General features: G+C 45.2%; 1 pseudogene across 1 annotated transcript; it reads left to right on the forward strand.

Moving 5' to 3' along the window:
* Positions 1 to 8,721: 8,721 nt before the first annotated feature.
* Positions 8,722 to 12,581, forward strand: LOC309703191 (G-protein coupled receptor 171-like; annotated as a pseudogene). The gene is made up of 6 exons: positions 8,722 to 8,895; positions 8,956 to 9,205; positions 9,599 to 10,025; positions 11,409 to 11,466; positions 11,565 to 11,818; positions 11,986 to 12,581. The product of its transcript is annotated as a G-protein coupled receptor 171-like (transcript).
* The last annotated feature ends 1,773 nt before the right edge of the window (positions 12,582 to 14,354 follow it).

Here is a 14,354-nt window from a genome sequence, read left to right on the forward strand (position 1 = left end):
ACCAAAGAAAAGTTTTAGCGGTCTACAGATGGTGCAAAATGCAGCTACTCGCATTTTAACAAGAACTGAGAAATTTGAGCCCTGTTCTGAGATCTCAGCTTTGGCTACCTTGTTAGGTTCGAGCAGATTTTAAGGTCCTGCTGCTCACCTACAAGGCTTTAAACTGATTGGCTTTACACCTTTATGTTCCATCTCGTGCTCTACGATCTCAGGACTCTGGCCTTCTAAAAGTTCATTAAACTTTATTGTAACACCTACTAAAACACCTAAAAATTTGAGAGCGTGCTTTTTCTTTTCGTGCCTCGTTTCTGTGGAACCACGATCGCCCCACTATAAAAATAAAACTATAAAGACACTAAAGTGGTAGGAAACTATTTTGTGCAACTTTTTTGTATTTGCAGTTTTGAGGGATAAGCCTCTTAAATTTCTCTAACTAGAAATATATGTTAAAAAAAAACAAAAAACAGTTTTAATTTTTTTGTAATTTATTGCACTTTTTTTGCAATTTATGTAATTACTATGCACTTAATGCATACAAATTATTACAATTTGGGCTATAATGGTTGTATTAATTTATAGCAACTTGAAATGCTCCCAAAAATGGCTCTACAGCATCTAAAAATAAAATATAAGCTCTGGCGGACTTGGTTCTCTGGTAGGTCTTAAAGGGTTAAGGCTGTAAGACTATTTGGATACATCACATAGAAAGTACCCTGAGACAACTGTCATGAATTAAATGACAGAAATTGTCAGCAAACACCCCTTAGAAGAGGCCATGTATCAAAATTGCAACTCAAAGAGAGTTTTAGTAGAGTTCAACAAACTGAATTGATTAAACACAACAAAGTATGAAGATGGGTTCTTTCAAAGAGGAACCTCAATGAAAACGTTTTTCTTTTCAGCTCCAGAAACATGGTTGACCTAAAAAACATGACTTCACCTCTGCACCAGACATTGTTGTTGAGAAAACATCAGCCAAACCTTTCTTTGTTCTGAGACAGAACAGTCTACTGTTTTGTGGTAAGTTTCAGATCTTCAGATTAGATCTCCAGATTGTGTTATGTGCATGGTGCATGTAGCAAAAAAATCTCTCATCAGCAGGTGTCAAGCAGCTTGATGGTCTACTTGAAGAACCTGATAGCTTCTGAGTACTAACTGATCAGATAAGAAGAAGACATGTCTATTTTGAAAACAGGTCATTGCCCCTGTTTAGCAGTGAAGAGAAACAGGAAATAAGAGTGCTGGTTGGCAGTGTGATTGCTATGCTTCCAGATGTACAGTGACCAGGGTTTTAATAGTTTTGCAATTTTCATTAGTTTTTATTTTTATTTAGTTTTGACTTCAGATTTTCGATTTTATATCAGTTTTAATTCGTTTTTACCAATTGTTTGCTAGTTTAGTTTAGTTTTTATTTTTTTGAAAATCCTTAGTTTCAGTTTAGTTTTGATTAGTTTCAGTTATAGTTTTAGTTGTGTTTGCAATAATTAAGTGTAACAAAATCCCAGTTTCATCATATCAGTCATGCTCTTCTGCTTATGCTTGGGTATGTTGCTATTCCAGCTACCATACCCTGCACCCTGGACAGGTCGCCTGTCTGTCGCAGGACTAACACGCAGAGACAGACAACTCACATTCCCACCTATGGGTTCTTTAAATAAATAAATAAATAAATAAATAAATAAATAAAGACAGATGAACAACCATTGATACCAGACAACTATAAAATGTATATCTTGGCCCCAATGAGACTATTAACTCTTGCAGCACCAGGTGTTCAAAATTTTGGTTCAAGTGAATTGATAAATTTTTTGAAGGCAATTGACTCACACAGTTATGTAGATATCCCAGTCCTGTTGTCTTGGGGTGCATCACGCTGCCTTGCCTAGGGTTAGCGTGTGTTTCTGGGGATGAGGGTTGAGTGTGCTCCCTTACCTTCTCAAGGTAAGCTAGGTTAGCCTTCTTGTGTGAGCTTTTCAGAATCAGAATCAGAAAGGGTTTTATTGCCAAATGTTGAGCAGGTTTACAACATTAGGAAATTGCTGCGGTGCTTCAGTGCAAACATACTGTTATAAATACTGTCATAAATTACGCTTAAATAGACATGAAAATAAAAATAAGAATAAGAATTAAAAGTGCTAAGTAGGTAGATATATATACATGTGTGCAGGTGGTGATCAGTGACAAACATGGAATGATGCAGTGAACACAGTGTAGGGTCATGTGTTAGTGGTGGGAACAGTCATACGGTTATTGTTCATGTGTCCAACAGCAGAGGGGAAGAAACTGTTCTTATGGCGAGAGGTTCAGGTGCGAATGGACTGGAGCCTCCTGCCTGAGGGGAGCAGGTCAAACAGACTGTGTCCAGGGTGAGAAGGGTCAGCTGAGATCCGAGCTGCACGCCCCAGTGTCCTGGAAGTGTACAGGTCACGCAGAGATGGGAGTCTGCAGCCAATCACCTTCTCAGCAGAGCGCACAACACGCTGCAGTCTCTGTTTGTCCCTGATAGTGGCTCCAGCGTACCACACGGTGATGGAGGAGGTGAGGATGGACTCGATGATTGCAGTGTAGAACTGCATCATCGTCCGTGTTGTCAGGTTGAATTTCTTCAGCTGCCTCAGCAAGTACATCCTCTGCTGGGCTTTCTTAATGACGGAGGTGATGGTGGGCTCCCACTTCAGGTCCTGGGTGATGGTGGTACCCAGGAAGCGGAATGAGTCCACAGAGGTGATGGGGGTGTCAGTCAGGATGATGGGGGGAGTGGGGCTGTGTGCTTCCTGAAGTCCACAATAATCTCCACTGTCTTCTGGGCATTCAGCACCAGGTTGTTGTGGCTGCACCAGGACACCAGACGTTCAACCTCCCTCCTGTAGGCAGACTCATCCCCGTCAGAGATGAGCCCAATAACGGTGGTGTCATCTGCAAACTTGATTAGCTTGACAGACTGGTGGGTGGAGGTGCAGCAGTTGGTGTACAGGGAGAAGAGCAGAGGAGAAAGAACACAGCCCTGAGGGGAGCCGGTGCTGATGGTCCGGGAGTCCGAGACATTCTTTCCCAGCCTCACATGCTGCTTCCTGTCCGTCAGGAAGTCAGTGATCCACCGGCAGATGGGATCAGGCACATTCATCTGGGAAAGCTTGCCTTGGAGATGGTCTGGAAGTGCACTTTTCAAGTGCACTTTAAGGTTTGTGGGATTTTTTTCCCTTTAGAAATGTCCCTCATAATTTGTCTCTTTCCACTACAAGACACTTGCTTTATCCAAAACACAGTCATATTCAAAGTAATCCCAAATTGGACTCTGGCGCTTCCTCCCGACTTTTCCTGACATGATTCTGCGCGTGGACGGAGCAGCAACACAGACGACTCGACTAACGTACTGCCACCTGCTGGCATAATGAGACACAGCAAGAAATAAATCTGGAAACTAAACTTCATTTTCACCTTTGACTATTGTATGACACACACACATCAATGAAAACTAAACACATTTTTGCTATAAATTCAGTTAATTTTAGTTAGTTTTGTGAACACTCATTACAGTTTTAGTTAGTTTTCCTTTTTTGTTTTTATTTTTATTTCCGTTAACGAAAATGTTTTTTCACTTCTAGTTTTCGTTATTTCGTTAGTTTTCGTTAACGATAATAACCTTGACAGTGACACTGTAAAATTGAGAGGACATAACCACCCAAGTTGCCTTTTCTTTTCAATGAAAACTGGAGAATCACAGGTGAGTATTGATGGTTGCATATCTTCAAATATCTTGTACTTCTGCTAAATTCATCTATTCAGCTCATCTATTCAATTCAACTATTTCAGCTCCTGATATGGGGAAATGTAACAGTAAATGTTTTCAGGTAAATGCCCTCCTTGATTATCCACTCCAGGAGGGGGCCTAACAGTACATCTTTCACTATCTTACAATGCTGTGATTGCAGCCATTCCCCAACTCTCTGGGAATTGTACTCATGGCCATTAACCAGTGGGCTTTGATCAGTGGTTGTTGATCAATAGTCATGACAATTTGGACATTAATGATCAAGGAACTGACCTTAGAGCCCATTGCTTATTCAGTAATGGTAGTCTCAGTCATTATGCAAATGTACTGTTTATAAGGTTGGAGAAACCTGCAGTCACCTGTAGAGATGGGTATCGAAACCCGGTTCTTGCTGAGAACCGGTTCCCACTGTTTCAATTACTTGGAATCGTTTGCCATTTCTGCAAACGATTCCCTTATCGATTCCAGTCGCCCCGAATGACGTCACCACGTTGCGGAGCGTCATGTACCTGACAGGAAAGATGGCGGCTCAAACGCTCAAAAGTTTGATTATACTTTACGAGAACGGATGACAAGAGGGCAACTTGCAATACTTGCAAAGTAGATATTTCATTTATTGGAGGAAACACTACGAATATGCAAAAGCATTTGCTCACAAAACATGTGATGACCTTAAATGAATGTCGTGTTTTTAATTCCGCTCCGGACTCGTGAATCTCAACAGCAGCAGCGGTAACGTTTGCACGTCTTCTCCTGTTAATGTGACAGGTAAATAATCAACTAACAGTGCATATTATGTTAGCGCGATCTGCCTTATTACAAAACCTGCCATTACTGTGCATTTAGTGACCATGATGAGAGAGACAGAGTCTGGCTGGCTCAGATGCTGGCAGTTCTCGCTGCAGTCTACCGGTAGCGTCTCCTTTCAGGCCAGGATAGACGAATGTCACCGAGCAGTGACTAAGTTTGTGGTAAAAGGCTTGAACCCATTTGCCACAGCAGATGTCCCCCTGATTTTCGATAAGTGAATGTGTTTAATTGTAGGCAGGGACATTACTGGATGTTCTGGTGTAATTGCTACAGAATAATTTATGTTATACTTTGTTATTGCTACAGAAGAATATTTATTTTATTATTTTACATTTACAATTTTTTTTCCTGGGGACCCTGTGACACCCCATTGAAGAGCCGTAGGCTGTGGATCTCTTAAGATCTCACTGCTGGGTTTGCAAGGCCATGTTACTCCTAAATTTATATCTTGTTCAAAGAGAAGATATAAAACAAAGTTCTAAGATAATCGACCTTAGTGTTCTCCTTTTTTAAAAAGAATCGATAAAGAATCGAAACGTTAAACAGAATTGAAAATAGAATCGGAATCGTGAAAATCTTATCAATACCCATCCCTAGTCACCTGAGAATTAAGCAGTCACTTGGAAGAGTTATGAAACTTTTCTCCCACTGAAAATGCTGCGTTCAGATGAACACAATCAACCTTTTGGGATCTACTTACCTGCATGACTGAGTATGCATCAAGACATCTTGTTTAGGATTTTATTACCATATTTTTCTGACCATAAGCAGCACCGTCGATGAATGGGTCTGCTTTCATCAAGGCTTATTAACCTCCTAGGACATGCTGTCCACATATGTGGACATCACATTTTGGGTGGTCTATACCAAAATACTAAATTTTGCTCTACAAGGGAAACAAAACAGTCAGTCAGTCAAACTTTACTCAACTCATTCTTCTTGCTTCTTGCTTCCTCCCCTTCTGTACCATTGATTCATTAATGTTGAACTCTCTCACAGCTGCTCTATTCCCATGTAGTGGCATCTTCACTGTGTTTATGTTTGCTAGTGATTGTCATGGTCCTGGGTCGAGCGACCCAGTGTTTGAGTTTATGCATCTTTTGTATTTATTTGTGCCTTAGCTTAGTTCACCTAGTTAATTTCTAGATTACTGTGTAGTCCTGTTTCTTAGTTGTTTATGTCATCTCCCCCTGTACTAAGTCTCCCTGGTTCATGCGTCATGTCTGTGTGGTTATGTTTGGTTCATGTCTAGTCTCCATGTTTCCTGTTTTACTTTGAAAGTCTGTATTCAATGTCAGTATATGTAGTTTTCACTCTCCCTGTCCTGTCATTAGGTTCATGTGTATCAGCTGTTCCCCCTCATGTGTCTCCACTTCCCCTGATCACCTCATGTGTGTATTTAGTCCTCAGTCTTGCTGTGTTCAGTGTCGCGTCGTCTGTGTTATCTCCCCTACCCCTCGTCATAGTTTCCCAGCCATAGTTTGTATTTTGTTTAGTCATAGTCTAAATCTCAGTAGAGTCATAGTTTCCCAGTCTATGTTCAGGTCTTCCCTCAATTACTTGGTTGTTTTTTTCCATGAGTTTTTGGCCCTAAATAAAGGCTCGCCTTTTGTTAAGTCCAGTTTTGTGTCCTCACCTCTGTTTGCTCTTGGGTCCTCTACTCACTCCACACGGTCCGCCCCGGCGGTCCATGACAGTGATCACGTAGCACATCATTATATACCAGCTAGTCCAACTTCAGTAACCCTACAAACGTCACAGCTGATTATCCATCCATTCGCTTCTGCTTATCCTTTTCAGGGTCGCAGGGGGTGCTGGAGCCTATCCTAGCTGTCATAGGGCGAGAGGTGGGGTTGACCCTGGACAGGTCGCCAGTCTGTTGCAGGGCTAATGTCACGGGGTGGAAAGGGACAAGTTATCCAAGTTTTTTTTACTGTGCATGTTTTTGTTGTGTTTTATCTTTTTAATGTTTTAATATTGTACATTGGGTTATTTTTATGAGTTTTACTGCATGTTTTAATGGTATTTATTTGGTGACTTGTCCTGGAAAGACTCCGCCCCTACCTGATAATAAACTGATCACACCTGCGAGAGATCCCAGAGAGGCCAATAAGAGGGCCTGACAGACCACAGGAAGGAGTTCGACCGAGAGGCAAGAGAGGACCGAAGCATGAAGGCACCCATGAGTGTCACGGGAACCCACGAGAGCCTGGAGTGACACGGAGGCTTAGGAGATGAGGCCTGACGTGAGGCTTCAGGGTGAAGTCACAGAGGCGTGACACATGGCGTAGGACATGAGGCCTGACATGAGGTTTGAGAGCGACACGAAAAGAGTGACACATAAGACCGGTTGGTGCTTGGCGTTCCGGGGAGAGGATACAGCACCAGCGACTAGGGACGCGGAGCGAACAGTCGGACGGCAGTAGTAACAAGAGCCCAGCTTGTGCACTGCGGGAGAGCAGAGGCGGCGAGACAGCTGGTGCCGATTTGCAGTTTTAAAGAAGCGGCGGGCGGAGTTGAGAGCTCTGCCCACCCGGGGTAAGTCTTCGACTTAGCCCCTTTTATTGAATGAAAACTGCCTGAAAAGAATAGTGACTGCCGCTCCCTCCCTTTCTTCAGCGTACCAGGACGCGGAATGCGGGGAGGAAGGCGAGGACTCCGCTGGGTTTCCCTTTTACATCACTTCGCTGGATTTCTTAGCTCTTTGTGACTGTTATACCGTGGCGGATGCCACTGGACTTTTAATGTTGTGTTTTATTGATTTTTATTGTGTTACCCCTTGGCCAGGGTTGTTTTAATTAAATATAATAAATTATATTTTAATTATACAGTTTTTAATGTGTGCTTTCCCTTGGCGGCTCCACTGCTCAATCCGGTTGGAGGAAGATTTTCTTCCTTCACACAAAACCCACTGTGGAAGTAAAACCAGCCTTCCGCTCCGTTACACTAACACATAGAGACAGACAACCATTCGTGCTCACATTCACTCACAGATCCACACCTATGGGCAATTTGTATTAATCAATTAACCTATCCCCACAAGCTGCATGTCTTTGGACGGTGGGAGGAAGCCAGAGTACCCGGAGAGAACCCACGCAAACACGGGGAGAACATGCAAACTCCACACAGAAAGACCCCGGCCTGATGGTGAAAACGAATTAAGGACCTTCTTGCTGTGCAGCAACGGTGCTAACCACCGTGCTGCCCACAGCTGTTTAGCTTTCTGTATTTATTTATGTTGGTTTATTTAAGTGATAGCAGAGCTGTACGTTTGCATGTTTTCAGAAATCTCTCATCCAGAACATGGTATATTATCTTTAGATGGAAGCTGGTGAGCTAACTTCCTGCTAACTTCTAATCCTTGTGGGCTAGAGATGTGTGTATCTTAAAAACTTACTGCTCTCAGAGTCTCGAGCTGCTGACCGTTAAAGTCAGGCCTTTTTACCTCCCGAGGGAGTTCAGCTCAGTTCTCCTCTCAGCTGTTTACATTCCCCCACACGCTGATAAAGCTACTGCTATGGACAAACTGTATGACATCATTACTGGACTTGAAAACAAAAATCCAGAAGCTGCCTTTATTGTGCTGGGAGACTTCAACAGAGCCAACATGAAGAAGGTTCTCCCCAAATACTATCAGCACATCTCCTTCCCCACAAGATGTGATCAAACATTGGACCACTGTTACACTCCATTCAAAGAGTGCTACAAACCCCTCCTCCACCCAGCTTTTGGTAAGGCAGACCATTGTTCCATACTGCTGCTGCCTGCATACAGACAAAGACTGAAACAGGAAAAACCAGCTTCCAGGGTTATTTACAAATGGGACAGTGAGGCTGAGGAGGTCCTGCAGGACTGCTTTGACACAACTGACTGGCAGATATTTGTGGATGCAGCTGATGGCAACATCAATGAACTCAGACTCTGTCATTGGATTTATTGGAAAGTGCATGGATGATACCATCACAAAAACCACTGTCCGCATATATCCAAATCAGAAACCCTGGGTAAATAAAGATGTTCGCGCCAAGCTAAAAGTGCGGACCTCTGCCTTTAACTCCGGGGATGCTGATGCATATAAAGCAGCCAGGTACGACCTCCGAAAGTCCATAAAAAAGGCCAGAAAGGACTACAGGGACAAAATGGAGTCCAGCTTTGACACCAGGCGACTGTGGAATGGACTGCGCTGCATCACTGACTACAAGAAGGTCAACACAGTCAGTGTTCAGCCCACTGCATCTCTTGCAGACGAGCTTAACAACTTCTATGCTCGTTTTGATGCAGACAACAGAGAGCAGATCCTCTACCCTCAGGAGGTCAGTGAGGCTGCAACTCTAACTCTGAAAACAGAAGCTGTGAGATAGACCTTTAAAAAGGTAAATCCTCACAAAGCTCCAGGACCAGACGGCATCCCAGGCCGGCTACTCAGAGTGCGTGCAGACGAGCTGGCAGAGGTGTTCACCAACATCTTCAACCTCTCCCTGAGGCAGTCAGTGGTCCCCACGTCCCTCAAAGCATCCACCATCATTCCCGTTCCCAAAAAATCAGTGGTCTCCTGTCTGAATGACTACCTTCCTGTTGCACTGACATCCGTCATCATGAAGTGCCTGGAGCGGCTGGTCAAAGGTCATATCTGCTCCTCCCTCCCTGACACACTGGACCCTCTTCAGTTTGCCTATCGGACAAACAGAGCCACAGAGGATGCCATCGCCCTGGCAACGCACACCACCCTCACTCAACTGGAGAAAGGGAATACATATGCAAGGATGCTCTTCATCGACTACAGCTCGGCATTTAACACCATCATCCCCTCAAAACTTGCCACGAAGCTCGTCGACCTTGGGCTGGGAACACCGATCTGCAGATGGATTCTAAACTTCCTCACAAACAGGCCCCAGGTGGTGAGAGTTGGTAAGCACACCTCCTCATCACTCATCCTAAACACAGGTACGCCACAGGGTTGTGTGCTTAGCCCCCTCCTATATTCCCTTTTCACACACGACTGTGTTGCTAAACAAGAGTCCAACATCATCATCAAGTTTGCGGATAACACAACCATCATAGGCCTCACTACAGACAATGATGAGACGGCCTATAGAGAGGAGGTGATGGCGCTGTATGAGTGGCGCCTGGAAAATAACCTGACTCTCAACATCAGCAAAACTAGAGAGATGATAGTGGACTACCGGAAACGACCAGTCAGAGAACACCAGCCCATCCACATCAACGGTGTCAAGGTCGAAAGGGTCAGCAGCTTCAAATTCCTTGGAGTCAACATCACTGAGGACTTCTCCTGGACCCTTCACACAGACGCTGCTATCAGGAAAGCTCGCCAGCGGCTTTACTTCCTGAGGAGGCTGAGGAAGTTTAGCATGAACGCCAACGTCACCTCAAATTTTTACAGGTGTGCAATTGAGAGCTTGCTGACGAGCTGCATCACAGTTTGGTACGGAAGCTGCTCTGCCAGCAGCCGTAAATCACTACAGAGGGTGGTGAAGGCAGCAGAGCACATCACTGGCACGAGGCTTCCTGCCATTCAGGACATTTATCTCTAGCGATGCCTCCGTAAAGCACACAGCATCATCAAGGACCACAGCCACCCAGCACATCAGCTGTTCTCCTTGTTACCATCTGGCAGACGTTACAGGAGCCTGTCTGCTCGGACTACAAGACTCAAAAACAGTTTTTACCACCAAACCATACGACACCTCAACCACAACAGTTACACACACACAACACAGCCCTCAGAAGCTACCCTGGAGCTTCACAAGTACTCTGTTTAATCTGCACTGGTCACTCCACTTTATTGTTATTGATATTTATATTTAAAAGTGCAATACTGTAATTTTCTGCTGCTCATTCCTGTGCAATATCCCATCTGCCCTCCCGTCATATTTCTTTTAAAGATTTTCTTATTTAATCACTAGTGTACATATATTTATATTTATAGATACATATATATATATTTAGTCATCTTTTCTCTTTTACTATGTCTCTCTAATATTTTGCTCCTTACTATTTTTCTATTTTCTTTATTATTTTATTTTATTTTATTATATTTTCTCCTACTGTATCATGCTGCTGAGTGACTGCTGCTCGTCAAACACATTTCATTGCAATGTCGACCCTGTGCTAACTTGCATATGACAAATAAAACTGAAAACGAAAACGAAATGTAATAAATTTTGTCTTCATGGATGCCTGGATGTTAAACTTAATTGTTGCACCTGGTAAAGCAGCAAAGCTGATCATTTTATTAAAGATAAAAGAATTTAGACAGTTTTTAACTCTCAGTCATGCTGCAGCATTTGTTTGACTTTAAGAGCTGAAGTGAACGGAGTTTTGGATTACTCCGCGAGGCTCCTGACTACTGTAGCTGTGACAATCCATCAAGCGTTGCATCTTCGTAGTTTACCAAAGTCATACTAAAACATTTTTGACAGATTTTTGAGCGCTGTGTACCACATAAAATTGGTCCGAGGTCTGTAGGCGCAACCAGAATTCATACAAAAGGCGCACCGGATTATAAGGCACACTGTCAATCTTTGAGAAAATTAAAGGATTTTAAGTGCACCTTATAGTGTGGAAAATATGCATTATATACAGCACAGCTTTAATCTCCATGCTCTTTCGCTTTTGGATTAACTGAAAGCTTTCTGAGTGTTTAGAAAACCGTGAAAATGATGAAATATAATAACTATCCCCAAACACATGCATCAACTTCGATCAGATGAAAGATGGCAGCTCTTCTTAACGTGTGAAGTTTCTCTGTGAATTGTATTTATTTTTCAGCTACGGAAGCATGGTTGACCCAACAAATATGACTTCATCTGGTTGTTCCATCAGTCAACCCTTTTTTTATGATGGTCTACAGTTTGGTGTTTCTGGTAAGTTTATAATTTTCCGATTGTGCCCTGTTAAAAATTGGTTTAAAGTTCTATGTGCATATATCAATGTCCTCTCTGTCTGTCTTTTTTCCCTTCAGGTGGGTTTAATCCTGAATGGCATCATCATGAGATTTTACTTTCACCAAGCTCGACAGCAGGTATCGAACAGCTTGATGGTCTAGAACCTGACAGCTGCTGACTTCCTCCTATGCCTCGCTCTGCCACTGCGAATAATCCACTATGGCTGCAGTTCTGGCATTGTTCACAGATACTACTGCAGCTTTGGAGCTTCTGCCCTGTATCTAAACATTTACGCCAGCATCATATTCATGGGGTACATCGCTGCCAACAGGTAAGGAACCTTTACTGAGGTCAGACTCAGTTTAATGGCTGAACTGCAAATTCTGTACTCCTGCCTAAAACATCGGCAACTTTTTTGATCTTAATAGTAAAAAAAAAAATGCACCACTTTTACTAATGATTGAAAGTGTAACTGCCTCCTTTCACTTCTCTCTGCAGATATCTGAAGATTGTTCCTCCTTCAGGATCCTGCAGACAGTACAAACTGCCCACATCGTCTCCACGGTCACCTGGGTTTTTCTCCTGACTCCAACAATCACCTACAACATTATGTTTTTCATCACTCACAAACCTCTGACCTCTGACTCTGGCTACTGTGAGTCTCTCTTCAGTACATCATTCAGCGTCCTTCATAAAACATTTCATACCAGTTGCACCATCATCTTCCTTGTGGTCTTCATATCCCCGGTCTTCTTCTACTACAGCACCTCCCGCAGGGTGTTGCAGGCACAGCAGAGTCAGCTGGCCTCCTCCTGTGCTGACAAGCTTTTTGAAGTCTCGCAGGAACATATTGGTGCTGGTCAGCATCTTCTGTCTTTGTTTCGTGCCCTATCACTTGGTTTGTCTTCCCTATACACTTCTGTGGACCAGCTGCTCTGTACGTCGGGTATTGTACTACTTGAAGGAAGTGACCACCCATGATATCAGTTTCAAATGTCTGCCTGGACCCTCTTGTTTACTTTTTCATCTGTAAGACTTTTCGGGAGCAGGTGAAAAAGATGTCCAGGAGAGTCAAAAAGTCCAACATTTTATAAAATGAAGAAATTTGCATTTGTATTGTGTTGCTGTTGCTGCTTTCAGCTATTAGACATGTGGCTGATTTAGCATAGAATAAAATGACATATTGTCACGGTTTGCGGGGGCAAGCCGTGTGGAATATATATATAGGACCAAAAGGCGGCAGCTCTGGTGCAGGTGAGTGTTTATTAACAACAAAAATGCAAACAACAAAGGCGCTAGGAACATGAAACTGAAACCTAAACTGGGTAAACTAACAACACAAACCAAGAATGACGGTGCAGGGAGGTCCAGGGAAATACATACAGGGAGACCGAGGGGAAACAACACAGCTGGGAGTAATTAACATGACGAGACTAGGGAGGCAAACTGAAAACACTCACATAAGACACAGACCTTCACAATAAAACAGGAACTTACACATGAAAGGACACAAACTACGAAACGCGGACTAGATACAGGAACACACGGGCAGAACAGAGTAACACTAACCAAAGGAAGAACAGAACCAAAATCGCGAAGAGAAAACACAAAACGCTGGGTCAAAAGGACCCAGGATCATGACAGTACCCCCCCCTCAAAGGCTGGCTCCAGACAGCCCAACAAGAAACAAAACAGCCAGAAAAAACAGAAAACAACCCGACCAGGGCGGGCGGCGGGGGCCCAGGAAGGAGGGCTCGAAGCAAAACAAAACCGGAGCACCAGAAGGCCAAAAGACAAAAACAAAAAACGAGCCCAAAACCAAAAGAAACGAAGCACACCAAAACACAGGAAAAAAAACAGAGTCCAAAACAGAAGAGTTCAGGGGGCCGACAGCACAGGAGTCCAAAACAGTTCGGGGGGCCGGCCAGGGGGCCGACAGCACAGGAGTCCAAAACAGTTCGGGGGGCCGACCGTGCGGACGGCAACGGCGGCGACGTGGATACAGTTCGGGAGGCCGGCCGTGCGGACGGCAACGGCGGCCACTCAGGCGATGGCGGTCCGGGGGCCGGCCGTGCGGAAGGCAGCGGCGGCCACTCAGGCGATGGCGGTCCGGGGGCCGGCCGTGCGGAAGGCAGCGGCGGCCACTCAGGCGATGGCGGTCCGGGGGCCGGCCGTGCGGAAGGCAGCGGCGGCCACTCAGGCGATGGCGGTCCGGGGGCCGGCCGTGCGGAAGGCAACGGCGGCCACTCAGGCGATGGCGATCAGGGGGCTGGCCGCGCGGAAGGCAGCGGCGGCGCCCAAGTGTCAGGCGCACCGGCCGAGGCTTGGAGGGCACAGGACCAGGCGACGCTGAAGCAGAGGCAGGACCAGGCGTAACAGAAGCACAGGCAGAGGCCGGACCAGGCGTAACAGAAGCACAGGCAGAGGCCGGACCAGGCGTAACAGAAGCACAGGCAGAGGCCGGACCAGGCGTAACAGAAGCACAGGCAGAGGCCGGACCAGACGAGGATGAAGACTCGGATGAGGCCGGACCAGACGAGGCTGCAGCCGGCGATGAGGCTGCAGCCGGCGATGAGGCTGCAGCCGGTGATGAGGCTGCAGCAGGCTCTGAGGCTGCAGCAGACGAAGGCTCTGAGGCTGCAGCAGACGAAGGCTCTGAGGCTGCAGCTGACGAAGCACAGGCTGGAGCTGCAGCTGACGAAGCACAGGCTGGAGCTGCAGCTGACGAAGCACAGGCTGGAGCTGCAGCTGACGAAGCACAGGCTGGAGCTGCAGCTGACGAAGCACAGGCTGGAGCTGCAGCTGACGAAGCACAGGCTGGAGCTGGCGTAGCAGATGGTGGCTGGATGGGCTCCTCGGGCCCTCCA

The sequence above is a fragment of the Aulonocara stuartgranti genome, assembly GCF_965226115.1.
Source record: "Aulonocara stuartgranti genome assembly, chromosome: 3".
In the NCBI taxonomy this organism is placed as follows: domain Eukaryota; kingdom Metazoa; phylum Chordata; class Actinopteri; order Cichliformes; family Cichlidae; genus Aulonocara; species Aulonocara stuartgranti.